Source organism: Platalea leucorodia, assembly GCF_965183815.1.
Source record: "Platalea leucorodia genome assembly, chromosome: 5".
NCBI lineage: Eukaryota > Metazoa > Chordata > Aves > Pelecaniformes > Threskiornithidae > Platalea > Platalea leucorodia.
Window position 1 is genome coordinate 51,641,379 of NC_138827.1, and position 13,415 is coordinate 51,654,793.

The window sequence follows — 13,415 nt, forward strand, 5'->3', positions numbered from 1 at the left end:
TTTTCTCCAACAAACAAGATGACACCCCTGAGGTTGCTATGCAATCGATTTCACACAGTAGCTGCAGAGCCTGCACATTGCTCCTTAGGTGCCAACATTATGCTCCTTGCTGCATGAGCCAACAAAAATGAATCCCTTCATGAAGAAGTTTACCATGGAGAGCAAGAACTTAAGCTTTATTGTTTTAAATTGAAGATGAGTTGTGTGAGTGTTGAGTGACAGTGTTCAGGTGTTGTAAGAAAATGTTTACACAGTTTTGGAAGAAGTTAATTTGAAGAAAAGGACAAGTCCTTGGAAAAGACCTGGACTGGAAAAGAGGATTAGAAAAGTCCAGGAAGCATGAAGCTGGTCCTGGAACGAAGACTGAGATGGGAAAGGTGGCCACAGAAACAAATTAAATAATAACTTAAAAAAAAAAAAAAAAAATTTTAAAAGGGGAAAATAGAGTGAGTTGTGAGCAGAACTCTACGGAACAAAGGGCAAAAGGGTCTAGGACAATTGCAAAAGTAAACTCAGGGATAATCTCAGAAGGAGACCCAAAAAGCAAATAGTTCCAGAAACTGGCAGGGGTGAGAAGATAAGGCAAGGGTCTTCACACTTGACAAAAAGGGGTAAAGGGACAGAGTAGCCACTTACTTCTACATAAGAGTTGTGGGAATATGGGATGCAGAAAATTATACTAATGCTCTTTGAACCAGAAGGCATCAGAGAAGGAAAAACCCAAATAAAGTTTCCAGAAGTCAAACACATTTTAAGCCTCCAACCAGAGCTAACATGATACGACAGAGTAATCCCTGTATACCTACAGTCCCAGAACAACACACGTTCCTCCTGCTGTTGGGGCAGCAGCCGCTGATCTCTTACCAAGGCCAGGTAACTCTAAAAGTGTTTGCAGGTTTTTGGGTTTTTTTTACATTTTATTTTATTTTTTCCCTAAGCTTCTGCTTAGCATTATCTCCAGCTACCATTACTAAACAGAAGACACAATCCCTAGAGTTTTGTTGCTTTACCAGCCAAACTCCATCTCTACGTCACAAAAGTACAGAAGAACCCACTTCCCTCTACCATTTTCCCATACCCCTGATGAACGAGGAAAAGAAAATAGTCAGAAATAAACAGCCATATCAGCTTTTTAATAGTGTAGTCAACTGGCAAGTTTGCTTAAGAAATCGTGCTTGTTTTTCACTACTTCTTCAGGATATTTCCTGATCAATTTTGTCTCTCATTACAGCCAGGTCTGTATTCTCAGCAAGTAAGAAGTCTTCCAAGTCAATATCCAAATAACAGCGTCTTCTCAATATCACGGTGGGGTCACTGTGCACACAAATGCCTGAAGTAAAGCATGCCTGCTGGCGTTAAATACCAATATCATACCACTTTATTTCCAGTTCTAAAAGCAGTATGAAACTCGCCTGCTACAAACAGCAGAAAAAATCACAGCTACCGTAAGCAGCCTACAAAGTTAGCAGAGGACCATATCTCAGAAAATAATTTTTATTAGAGTCACAAGGCCAACACTGTGTCATGTATCATAATCTTATTTTTGTATCATAAAGCTAGAAAGCTGCTATCTCGCAAATACTTGTATACAATTTGCAAGGACTTTGTTATGCTCCAAATGACAAATAAGGTCTGAGGGCAGGCAAAGGTTTGGTCTGTCAGCACAAGGACACACACACACACAAAAAAAAAATCATAGCTTGAACAGATGCCAATCTGAAATAAATATGGTTAAGTATACTCTAACTCCTGTTTAAATGCAGGTTTTCTCTTCCTAGATACACTATGCCTTTTGGGATCTCCTATGAAAAGGTCTTTAAAAGTTCTCCAGTAAGTCCTGGAAAATGCCTTGAAGAAACAGTATGTACAGTAGTGACGTTCTCCTCTTCCTAAAATGTACTTCAGTCTCACCAGATCAATCCTGCTTCCTATCCTCCCCTCTTTGGCCAACTCCTTGGTAGCTCATGCTTTCCCTCTCTGCATAAGCCCTGTTATTTCAGTTTTCACAGGCTGGCTCCTGCAGACCTTTGCTTAGATTTTTTTCAGACGCATTCTGTCACTTCCACTCTCTGTATGCTGCCTGGTTTGTGTACGAGTTTAGTAATCCAGTGCACAAGGCTTCACACATACTTACTTGTCTGCTATCTCTCCATCTCTTTCTCTGTTAAAACCCCCGCTATCTATAGGCAGAATCTTTGCAACAGTCTATGCGCAAACTTTCCTTTCCAAATGCACGACTGCATCCCTGGTTGAGAGCTACAGTCTAGATAAAATATGAAAGACCACAAGCATTTTAACCACTGCATTATCTATGCCTGCCACTGTAAAAGTCAGTAACTGCCTGGTATGTTCTCACACTTCTTCTGAGAGAAATGAAATCATTTTGTCCATCTGTCTGTCCACCTTGCCCCATTATGTTCCTTACTAACCTCAGAATCCGTTACCTACAGTTCTGCCAAATTTGACAGAGGAATACATCCATGAGCTTTACAAAAACAACCGGCCAGATGGAGGAGAGAAGCCTCAAGAAGCCAAGGACAACTCGGTATACATCTTCAGTCTTTACCAGCAGCAACCTTTGTGGGCCGCTCAGCAAACAGGAGTACCTGACTCAGCTGGCTGCACAGACAAAGCCAGGGCAGATCTGGATGCAGGCGGCACCTGGGTGCAGTCCTGGGGAGCGGGAGGCTACTGGGGGACTGAGGGCAGTAGGAGACAGGCAGGAGTTACCATGATAGGACGTGGCACGCAAGTCCCCAGGAAGCCAGGCTTCCTTAACTCTCCTCACAGAACAACTTTCCTTCAAGCACGGTTTCCTATGGAAACAAAGTTTATATAATCGCACTTTTCACTCATAAGCTTTTGGATCCATTGGCTAATTTCAAACACATCCGAGAGAACAGTAGATGTTTTGAAGACAAAGTTTATGTGTTTATTGGGAATTGGCAGCTGGGGAGCGCTGAGGGAAAGGCTGTAGCGCTAGCTCAACAGTTGTCTGTTCGCCTCGGCCATCTGGGCAACCAGCGTGCACACAGCTGGTACCTGGAGGGAGCTGGAAACGCTGCACAAGAAGGAAGGAATTGAAAGTACCGTGAAGTGGAACAGTACGGGACAGGGGCAGGAGCCCAGGGTACCAAAGTGGAGGGTGCTGGGAGCTGGTCAGAAAACACACCAGTTTCAATACTAAGGGAACAACTCTCTGTCACCCCCATCCCAGTTACTGAAGTCCCACCTGACCATTGCGGGCAGATACGCAACCACAATAAAGTGAGCTGGAAACGTTTTAGGGAGCCTTGTTCAACTGGGAAGTAAAGCCAAAGCAGTGAGAAAATGCTGTAGTTTTCCTTCTCAACTTGATGTTCTTATGTTTACTCACTTCGTACCTAAGACAGGCACCAAGAACTCAACATGGGTCTGTATACCCATCTGACATTTAGCAACAACAAGCCTGTCTCTGCTATAAGACAGCGCCGATCGATTTCCCTTACTCCCAAGAAGAGAAGCAGCAGACAACAAACCAGAGGACAAAAGATTTTGGCATCGGAACCTAGCTGCCAACTTTGTTAACGTGTGAGAAAACAAAGCCCACCTCACCCTCCTGAGATTTTGTACTGCAAATGGAGACAAATCTTGCTGCAACTAAGTAGGTCACACTTAAAGACATAAGAGGTGCATGGAGTCATTCTCGAATTAAAATAAGACCACAGTATTAATGCCCTGTTCTGTAATAAGTACTAGGTGGGATCTATTCACATGCAATTCACTGCAAGACTAGAATCTACATTTTACAGTTTTCTCTGTTTGCTCAGACCCTAAAGTACGTTTGTATATTGTAGCACCAGGGCCTCAACTAGCATAAAGCAAAACAGCTGCACTCCTTATGCACATCTGTATCCAGAAAGGACCTGACGGCAGATGTCCTTTAAAAATGGTTAAACCCAAAGCTTTGACAACTATGATCAGCATTGCTGCTCAACAACACTCATCTTATTTTGCACAACCTGACAATGACCTTAGCTAAGCTGCAAGCGGCACTCAGTAAGCCGCTCCGTTGTGCGGATGGCTGTTCATTCACCAGCGCGCGTACATCGGTAGCAAGGCAGCAGGCTTCACAGCTGTCCGGGGCTCCTTTCCCATCTGAAAGCAAGGCTCCAGAGGAGGAAGGAAACGAAAGAGCGCAGATAAACATTCACATCTGCTACAGCGATGTCCGTGAAGTCCTTAACCGACCACGGATGAAACCGGGTGGTATTTTGGGAACCTGACCTTCCACGTAGGGAAACCGTAGAGGTCCTTCCCGTGAGGCAGACCTGCTCAGACCGAGCCCGCCCTACGGGCCGGAGCACCCCGCCGGGCGGCTGCCAGCGCGCTGCTAACGCCGACCCCCGCGACCCGCGGCGCCGCAGGGCGGAGCGGCGCGGCCAGACCTGCGGGAGCCCCACGCGGGGCGCAGCCCGCCCCCGCCGCCGCCGCCTCCTCCTCCCGCCGGGCAGCTCGGCGGGAGGCCGCCGCTCCCTCCCCGCCGCCAGGCCCGGGCCCGGCGGGGCAGCTGCGCACCTGCGCGGGCGCAACACGCCCCTGGCCAACGGCCGTAACGGTTCTAACGGCTCCTCCCTCCCTCCCTCCCTCCCTCCTTCTCTCTGTCTCCGCGGGGCTCCTCAGCCGGCACCCAGCCCCGGCGGCGGCAGACACCCGAGCCTCGCCGGCCACCCCGGCGAGCAGGCCCGGCCCCGCAGCCGCTGCGCCCCGGAGGGAGGCGGCGGGCTGTCTGCCCCCCCAGGCCGGTGCCCCGGGCAGGGCGAGGCGGCAGGGGCGTGCCCGCCCCTCAGGTGCCGCCGCCCCGCAGAGCCACGCAGGCAGGCGCGGGAGCGGCCTCCCCCGGCCCCCGCCAACCCGCGGAGCGCCCCGCGGCCCAGCGCCGGCCCGGCCCCCGCACCGCGCCGCGCCGCACTCACCCCGCCCGGCGCCCGCGCTCCATGCCCCCGGCCGGCGCCGCCGCCAGCCCCCACCAGCTCCCCAACATGGTGCCGCCCGGCACCCTGCCCCCGCCCCGCAGCCAATGGGCGGCCGCCCCGCCTCCCCCGCTCCACTCGCCGCCCGCCTGCCGGCCAATGAGCCGGCCGCCTTTCCCTCGCCGACGGGACGCGGCTCGCCCTCCCATAGGCCGGCTCCTAGCGCCCTCGGCCTCCCGCCTCCAATAGGAGCGGCGGAGGGAGCGCCACCTCCGGCCGGCCAATGGGGTGGGAGCGGGGGTTAACCCCGTCCTGCCCGTGCCGGCGCTCCGCGGGGCCGGCCGTCTCCTCTTGCTCCGGGGCAGGGATCAAACATTTCAGGGTGAAATCAAAGGGAGGCGGCATATTTTAAAGATATGAAAAATACTGAGCGCGGACTGCATGCAGCAGCGCCCTGAGTGAACGGGAAAGATGCCTGTAACAACACACAACCCTATTCAGAGGCATTTGGCTTCTGTGAAATGAGACATATAGCCCTATTATACTATACTATACAGTCAAGTCTCATTATTATACCGTATATATATACACACTATATATACTATGTTATACTATATAGGACTAAATATAGTCCTAATATATAGTTAGTACATCTATTATATAGTACACCTATTATATAGTACATCTATTATATAGTACAATAATAGTATAATATTTTACTACATATTAGGACTATATTTAGTCCTAAACAATATACCTCCTTTTAAAACTTACCTATACCATGAATAGAATTTCCACATCTATGCCCATGCTACCACAAATAATACATTAATCTAATTTTCCCCCTATGTTTACACATTCCTAATAAAAAAATAATGCTCCCAGTGTCGGTTTAATTCAGCAGGCACTACTCAAAGTCTGGCAGCGAGCGCAGGGCTGGTGCAACGCCAACCTGTCTCAGCAGGAGTCACCACTGAACAGCGCAGAAAAGAGCTCAGCAAAATATTACAGCAAGAAACGCGGGGGAGCAGTGGGGTGACAAGGGACAGCTATTCTGGTCACGCACAGCACCTGGGACAGGCAGGCGCTATACGCGCTCCATAACTACAGCCTATACATCCTGTTCTTCCACGGCTCCTCACTATCCAGAATGCTTTCTCTATCGGTTCCGCTCCACTTGCTGTTTCTGATCATTTTTTGTCCCTCTTGCCCACCCTATTTCCATTTATTCCTGGAATCGGTCCATCAAACCATGGAAGATCACTCCCTGCCTTTCTTCAAAGCTCTTGAGGGCACCTCCTGCAGTTCCTCACCAACCCAGTACCCACCATCCAGGTCTCCCTCAGCTGCACAAATTGTTGCTCAAGACTAAACACTATTATATTTTTTTTTTTTCTTTATTTAGGTGGGGAAAGGGAGAAGCTGCCCCATGCGTATATACTTGGAAGATGGTCTCCTACACAAACCGCTCCCTACCCTTGGGTGAGAGATGCGAATGAAGCAGGTCTGAAGGCCAAGTCAGAAACGGGGAGCACCCTATCTCCATTACCAGGGCACTGAGAAGAAGTACAAGATTTCCATCGGAGAAGTTCGTCGTGGAAGAAGCGGGCGGCTACGCGGCGGCTCCATCCCTCAGCTCTCCTCCTCCGTGCTGCAAGGGAAGGGGTGCACTGGCCAGGCGCGGTGGGACAGCAGACGTGGGATCAGCTGTCAGGAAAGAGGGGAGCTTGTTGAGAAACGCACTGTGGTTACGTCCCGATCCGGCTGGCTTTCACCGACTCCTTCCTAAGCCAAAGAAAGTTTCTTTCTCTGGTGCTGGAAAGCAATCCCTCGCAGAGAGACAGACAGAATTTGGTGGGGAATTTTTCATCTTGCACATGGGTCTAACCTTTCCTATGCAGACCGTCCTGGATTTGTTTGGTACCATGCATCCTAACAGCACCATTTTTATTATCATTGGCTTGCTGTGGCTTTATAAACGTAGTTGAATGCAATACCCTCAGCTACTTTAAGACTGCAACAAATACTGCATTTGCAGACTGGCCTGCCTGAAGTGGAAAATAAATACACTTCTTTCCAGGAATTTTCCCCTCCCCTCCTCCCTTTTTAAGCCTAGGAATGAAAACCTTTTTTAACGGGCCTTTTTAAAACCCCTTTGAAAAAAATCATACCTAGTACTTTATGACTTCCTGCTCCAAGCTTCCAAGCGTCGCAAGCAAACATCTTCACAGACATCCAAACACAGGATACTTTTCTTGTGCAATGTTATTGCTAGAGGGAAAGATATTTAAATATATGTGTATATATATATATATATTAATAGCGCAGTTTCATTGTTATGGACTGCATCTCTGCTAACTCCTCACGGAATTAAAATTTTAAACCCATCTACAATTATGGTTTTCATTATTAATTAGCACATTAATATTTAAGTGCTGAACACTTGACTACAGCTATAGAAACATTAAGAGCTAGAAGTGGCCAAGTTATGTGGCCGATTAGGTTATGGACAAGCCATGGAGCTGGGGATGGTGGATGGCAGAGGGACCAAGAGGAGACAGGGCAGTCATGATGGGCCATCATCTTCCAAAGCCGACAGGCAGAAGAGCTCCATTATCCCTTGCCAAGGAGACAGCAGACTCCAGGAAGATCAAGAAAAAGAGCTGATAGAGCTGTGGCTGCCTACGAAATCCGTAGGTCATGGGAACAAGGACTGTCTCAGGCTGGAGAACAAGGTCTGACTGGGGAACAGCAGTCAAAGGACCATCTTAAGAGCTAGGGCTGGTGTGGGAAGGAAGCCAGAGAGGCTGTTAAATAATTCTATCTGCTCCAGGAAAAATCTCTGCGTGCTCAGAAGGAGAAAGCTTTAAATCAACATACACACTGTCACCAGATGCTGCACAGATCTTCCTATTCAAAGAGGTGTGTGATCCTGGCAGCAGATTGAAATCAGATTTACACAATACAAAAGAAATTCCTGAGTCAAGAACACCACTTAGACCCAGCAGAGCATGTTAAGTGTTGCTTTGCAGAAGATATCTATATAAAATAAAACCATGTGCCAATGGAAACAACAAGCTAAAGTTACAGAAATAATTTTAGTCAGGGTGACGCTGAGGTCAGGTATTAAGCACAGGCTCTCGGATGGAAATTCTCCAACTAATTAGGTGCTACCCCCAGCTCTGGATTTCTCCCTGCTAGGCAGGGGTGGGAAGAACATATCGATGCCTTGACTTAGCTCTGAAGAGGAGTTCTGGGATATTGTGAAATGGGAACAGTCAAAGAGCCTGAAATAGCGGGACCAGCTCAACGCTTGTGGGCAGCAGAGATGAGACAGAGCCTGGGGAAGGATGGGGCTGGTGGGTTCAGGAGCACTTACATGCATGGGGTCTTCTCCATCTCACCAGTCTTGCCTGCAACCCATCATGTTAGTACGGTGGTTAATGCAACCTTGTGGCCACCCTCCCCACGCCTTCCCTGGTGGTGCTACGCATAGGCAAAAGGAAGGGCCACAAGGTCATTGTTCAGTGGAAAGATGCCACAAGAAAGCTTTCACCGTGACTAGAAAGCAGCAAAGGGGTCCCTCAGTATATGGCCAAAAAGGCCAGATCCTTAGTACTGGGATCCAGGCTTCGGTCAATGTATAAAGCATGCAGGAGTCTCCCAAGCAAGCAAGAAAAGCAAGCATGACACATGATGACTCAGTCAAGGTGACCTAATCAGGTGACAGCAGGTTTGCTGGCACCTACGGAGCAGGCAGGCCAGGCAGGGCTTGCTCCACTCTCCTGGACCTATCCAGAGGGAAGGACGGGATGTCACTTTGGGGAAAACTTCCGATGCTCCCCAAAAGCCAGTGAAGCTCAAACTGCTTGCTGCACCCAACAGTGTGTCTAAATTAACACTTTGTGGTGTTCAAACTCTACCTGATTCATGCTACGATCACCAAATTTCTGCCAGCTGAGAAGTTCTGCACCATCACTCCCTAATTTGCTTCCAGGGAAAAAAGAAAAGAAAAACAAAAAAAATCAACAGGGTTGGTTTGTACAGGTGCTTTGAGCTGCCTTGGGTGATTTTGCCTGAAGCGGATTAGGAAACGCACACCCCAGCTGCTCCCCAGACAATGCTGGGTAGAAGAGTTACAATAAGAAACTGCATGTGTTAGTACTTTAATAGAGCACCACACCCTGAAGCATGAAGTTAAAGTAGTTACACAAGAGATTAAAGATCTTTTTATAGTAAGGAGTGTCAGGCTTATTAATACAATTAGACTGTAATTTTTGTAATTAAATATTGGGGATTTTTTTTTCTCCAAAACTTTGTGTTTACCTGGAAAGACAAAAGCACACATTTAACATTCAACTTCCTTAATTGCTTTTAAATGTCACTACAAATGAGACAGTGTTTATTTGCAGTATAATTGACAAGCAGTACTAAGACATCACCTCTCCAACCTGAGCAGGAAGGCTGGTAAGGGAATAGCACCGCAATACAAATTTGCATTGCACAAGCTGATTTTGTGCTCCCTGCCTCCCCACCGGCCCACCGCCCGTTTTCCTGCGTGGGAGCTGCAGAATCCCAGCCTCGTCCCTCGTCCCTCGGTGGAGCAGCAGCCAGCTCGCTATAGAACAAACCTCCTCCTGGCGAGGGGAAGAGTCCTGGGCCCTTGGAAGAACAAAACAAAGAAGTTAAACGAAACCCAGACGTTGCTTGGGGTGGGTTTCCCGTGGAGCACAACTACTGCCCTCTGCATCCTTCCCACCAGAGGCTGTGCCGGGAGAAGAGAGAGAACTTGGGGATCATTAAAATCTTGTCAGAGCTGCATGCACACCAAAAACCTGACAACAGCACTGGAGTGGCCGTTTTGAATTGGTCAGTTCAGTCACTGCAAAAACAAGATCTGGAGAGTTAAAGGTGGTTTTCTGTGCTTTCATGTTTTGCATTAAAGGAATGAAAGATTAAAAAAAATTTTTTTTTTTTTGACTCAGTGTTTTTAGATTAAACTGCAAGTCTGGTTTGGTTGTTTCATGAAGCATCAGTGGCCAAAATCAATTTTTACAAGGTAGAATCTGGTGAATAAAAGTTCTGTGTGTTATTTTGAGCCTTGTTTAAAATACCAGGGGTCAGCACAGCCTGGGAAAAAGAAAGGGAGAAGAGCGGCTGCCTTGCTTGGAAAACAAACTCCTCAGAGCGAGATGGTGCTAAAGGAAAGGAGCAATACCTACAGTAAAGTGATTTTCCCTTTCTCACTAGAAATAATAGAAATGTTAGAGATACTGGATTAAAAAAATAGCATTCTCAAGCTTCTCATAACAAATCAAGCCCTATGTAACTGAGAGGTTGAAACAGGTCACTGTGCCATGATAACATGCCAGCCAGGCTTTTGGATACCTTTCTTCTTCTCTTGTATGTGTGTATTAGCCTGAAATAATTTAAGATATTCGAATCATAACTAACTGACTGTAGAGAAAACCAAGTCAGTCATACAGGGGCTCTTATGGTTCTTCCTATCACTTTTTCAGGATGTCAGCAGTCATGCAGATATTTTGTTATCTGTGTGACTGTTTTACCTGATTCCCAGTATGAAAGACCTTCATTCTTCACGTGGGCCTTTTGAAAGCGTGCTCAGCCACTTTGAGAGAGGTCAGAGCAAGGATCCTAAACACAGGCTTGAGAACCGACTTGGGGAACTTTTCTTTCTTAAGTTATTTAATCTTGACCCCAACTTGGCTGCTTACATGACAGCTACAGTTCTAGGGCTGAGAGAGAGTTGCTTTCATGAAAAAGGCTTCCAATTCCTCTCCTGGTAAGATAGGACATCACCCAGACTTACCTAACCTTTATTTAAAAGGAGTGATTGATGCATTTTTTCCCTCAACGGCTGTGGGTTGAAACACTTCCTTACAGATACGCTCTTGATGGCTTCCCTTCAGGGCTGTAGGCAACTGCTGCAGAACACAGGGTGAGTTTCTCTCTCCCCTTTCATTCAGAGGGTGGCCATAGCACCGTTTGATGGCTGTAAATTCAGGAGACAACCCAAAGGAAATACACCTCTGTGAAAGGCAGCCCTCAGGGCCAGAGTCGGCTTGGCGGTGGCTTAGATGCGTTAACCCATCTGCAGCTGGCAGGGCTGTGGAGACTGCATCTGGAGCAAAACCAGGAGGGGATGTGGGGGGGGAGCAAGCCCAGCCATTTTGAGGCTAACCTATTCACATGTTGAGTCTTTAATCCTATTTCCATGACCGTTTCCAGTCTTGGAAGCTGGACCCATATATAAGAATTTTGTAAGTGTCTATAAATACTTTTAATCTCAAAGCTTTTTACAAACAGACATGCTGGGTCTGCACAGAAATCCCTTCCCCGATCACTGAGATAGGGCTCCCTCTTGAAAACGAAGCGACTGCTTGGCCAGCTTACTGCTCCCCCATGCAGCAGCTCTGCATAGCATATTAAATACTGATCTCAGCAGAGATGAAAGTACGGAGCTCGAGGGAGGGTTGACGTGGCTAGTTAGTTAAGTAAAACCATGCTGCAATTTGGCCACAGTCCTGACATATCCATTATTTTGAGAAGTGAGATGGTATCTGTAAAGCCCTTGAAACACTAGAGCTTGAACTTCCTCTAGGATGGAAGGCGTCTCCAAAGACGGAGCGAGGGTCTAGGCACTAAGGCCAATCAACCAACATCATTCCTTCAGTGGGAAAATGATTTCTGAACATAGTGTAACACTAACTGTAGCCAGCCTTGCTCACCCACAAAACCAAAGATCAACATCTTGCAAACAGCTCTAGCAACCACTGAGTTCATACGACAACTCTTTTCTACTGCATATTCTGTCCCTGCTCAGCCCAATCTGGCTCAGTTTTCCCTTCTGCAGACAATGCATACATGAGAGAATTAAACACGTTATCATCCTTGGAGGAAATTAATTAGACCAGGCAATTCTCGAGGTGAACAGTGCACTTGCAGCGCTCAGGTTCGCTGCATTTTAGACAGCGTATGAGAAATGGGACTGCTCTCAGACTGCTATCATCTCCTGTGCAATGCCTGGCTGCACTCGCATCACCAGGAGACTCCTCAATAACCATCCTCTTATTTCTGATCCTTAACCCTGCATGTAAATAGGGATCCTGTGCTCAACTGGAGCGAAAAGGGAAAAACTTACCCCTTTTTAATTGGGATGCTCTCTGCCCAGAAGTAAACACAGAACACAGAGTAAGGCATCTCGAGACACACTCCTAAGAGCCAGACAGTCAATTAAGTGACTTGCAGCAAGAACAAGCAACACACAAAGTTGTTGCTCTGCATATTCAAAATGCACATTTACAATCAGACAACCCTTTTTGCTCTTGCATTTTTAAACAATAGTCCAGACTGGAAGGATTAGCATCCCGACTTCACCTCGGTGTGGAGCAGCTCCCTCCAATGGTTCTAGCTGTGCAGAAGAAAGTCCTTTGGGAAACGCAACCCATTACAGGTACATTCTTCAGATCTTGTAGAATATTCCTCGTCATCCTCTTTTTGGCAAATGAGCTTTTGTGGGTTTAGCTACAAGATTAAAAAAAAAAAAGAATTATTTCTAATAGGAAAGATATAAATGATTTTTATTTTTTAATTGGACTTAGAAAAAGATTAAACTTTTCACTGGAAAATTTAAAGTTTTCTGTAAAAGAGGACATGAAGGAATCTAATTACTGGCCTATAGTATGAGGAACAAGGATCAGCAAGACCTGCAGACTGTCCCTCCACACGTCTCCACAGGGTGTCAGTGTTATTTCAAGTTTGGGTCATTTTACACGACTCCGACTAATTTTCTCACCACATTTTTATGAGTCTGCTCCTCAGAGAGCTGCTGCCACCACAGCCTGCTTGTTACAGAGCTCACCCTTTTCTCCCATAGCCGGCATTAAAAATTCTTAAAATAGGGAGACAAGCACATAGTCATGGTGGTCTGGGGACAGCGGGAGGATTTCAGAGAGATTTGAAACAGGGTTGACGTTCACCGCTCCAAATCTGCTACCAGTTTGCTGGTGGGATTCCCAGTTCCTGCGGGGCGATGATCTTTCAGCAGGTGATCCAGAGCTCCAAGGGCTTTCCTTGACAGATACGTAGCCACAACCACCACCATCTCTGGCGCTTCAAGACCGCTGTAACCCATTCTGTGTTTTAAGGCCATTTGAGAGCTGACTCTGAGGCAGAATAAAGCTGTTTAAATTGACTCTTGCCAAAAACTATTTTCCAGACACATTACTAATATGGCTGTGCTGAAACAAGGTCCCACTGTACTCTGGCAGCTGTGGCAGATGTGTGGTGCGAGACACAATATCCCCACCGACCTGTGTACTCCAGGTGACCGCACAAGCCAGCTTCAGTTCTTCTGCAGGGGCTCTGCTAGGACGTCCACTGAGCGCTCCCATTCTCAGCAGCTTTCTTCAGTTTCCATTGGTCCAGCCTACCTTCTACAAT

At 47.2% G+C, this 13,415-nt stretch overlaps 1 protein-coding gene across 10 annotated transcripts in view; it reads right to left on the reverse strand.

The window, feature by feature from the left end:
• The window catches only part of FAM20B (FAM20B glycosaminoglycan xylosylkinase), a 55,031-nt gene that overhangs the window by 23,370 nt on the left and 18,246 nt on the right, over positions 1–13,415 (reverse strand). For 5 of the 10 annotated variants that reach the window (XR_014228288.1, XM_082313164.1, XM_082313166.1 and 2 more), the window contains 5 exons: positions 12,351–12,497; positions 12,115–12,187; positions 8,876–9,614; positions 7,124–7,223; positions 6,502–6,659 (listed from right to left, as the gene is read on the reverse strand). The gene's annotated coding sequence lies outside the window, so the exon portion shown is untranslated. Of the gene's footprint in view, positions 1–2,606; positions 2,817–4,012; positions 4,124–4,266; positions 4,325–4,955; positions 5,003–6,501; positions 6,660–7,123; positions 7,224–8,875; positions 9,615–12,114; positions 12,188–12,350; positions 12,498–13,415 lie in introns of those variants that run through there. The other 5 variants (XM_082313165.1, XM_082313169.1, XM_082313168.1 and 2 more) reach the window with 5 other exon arrangements.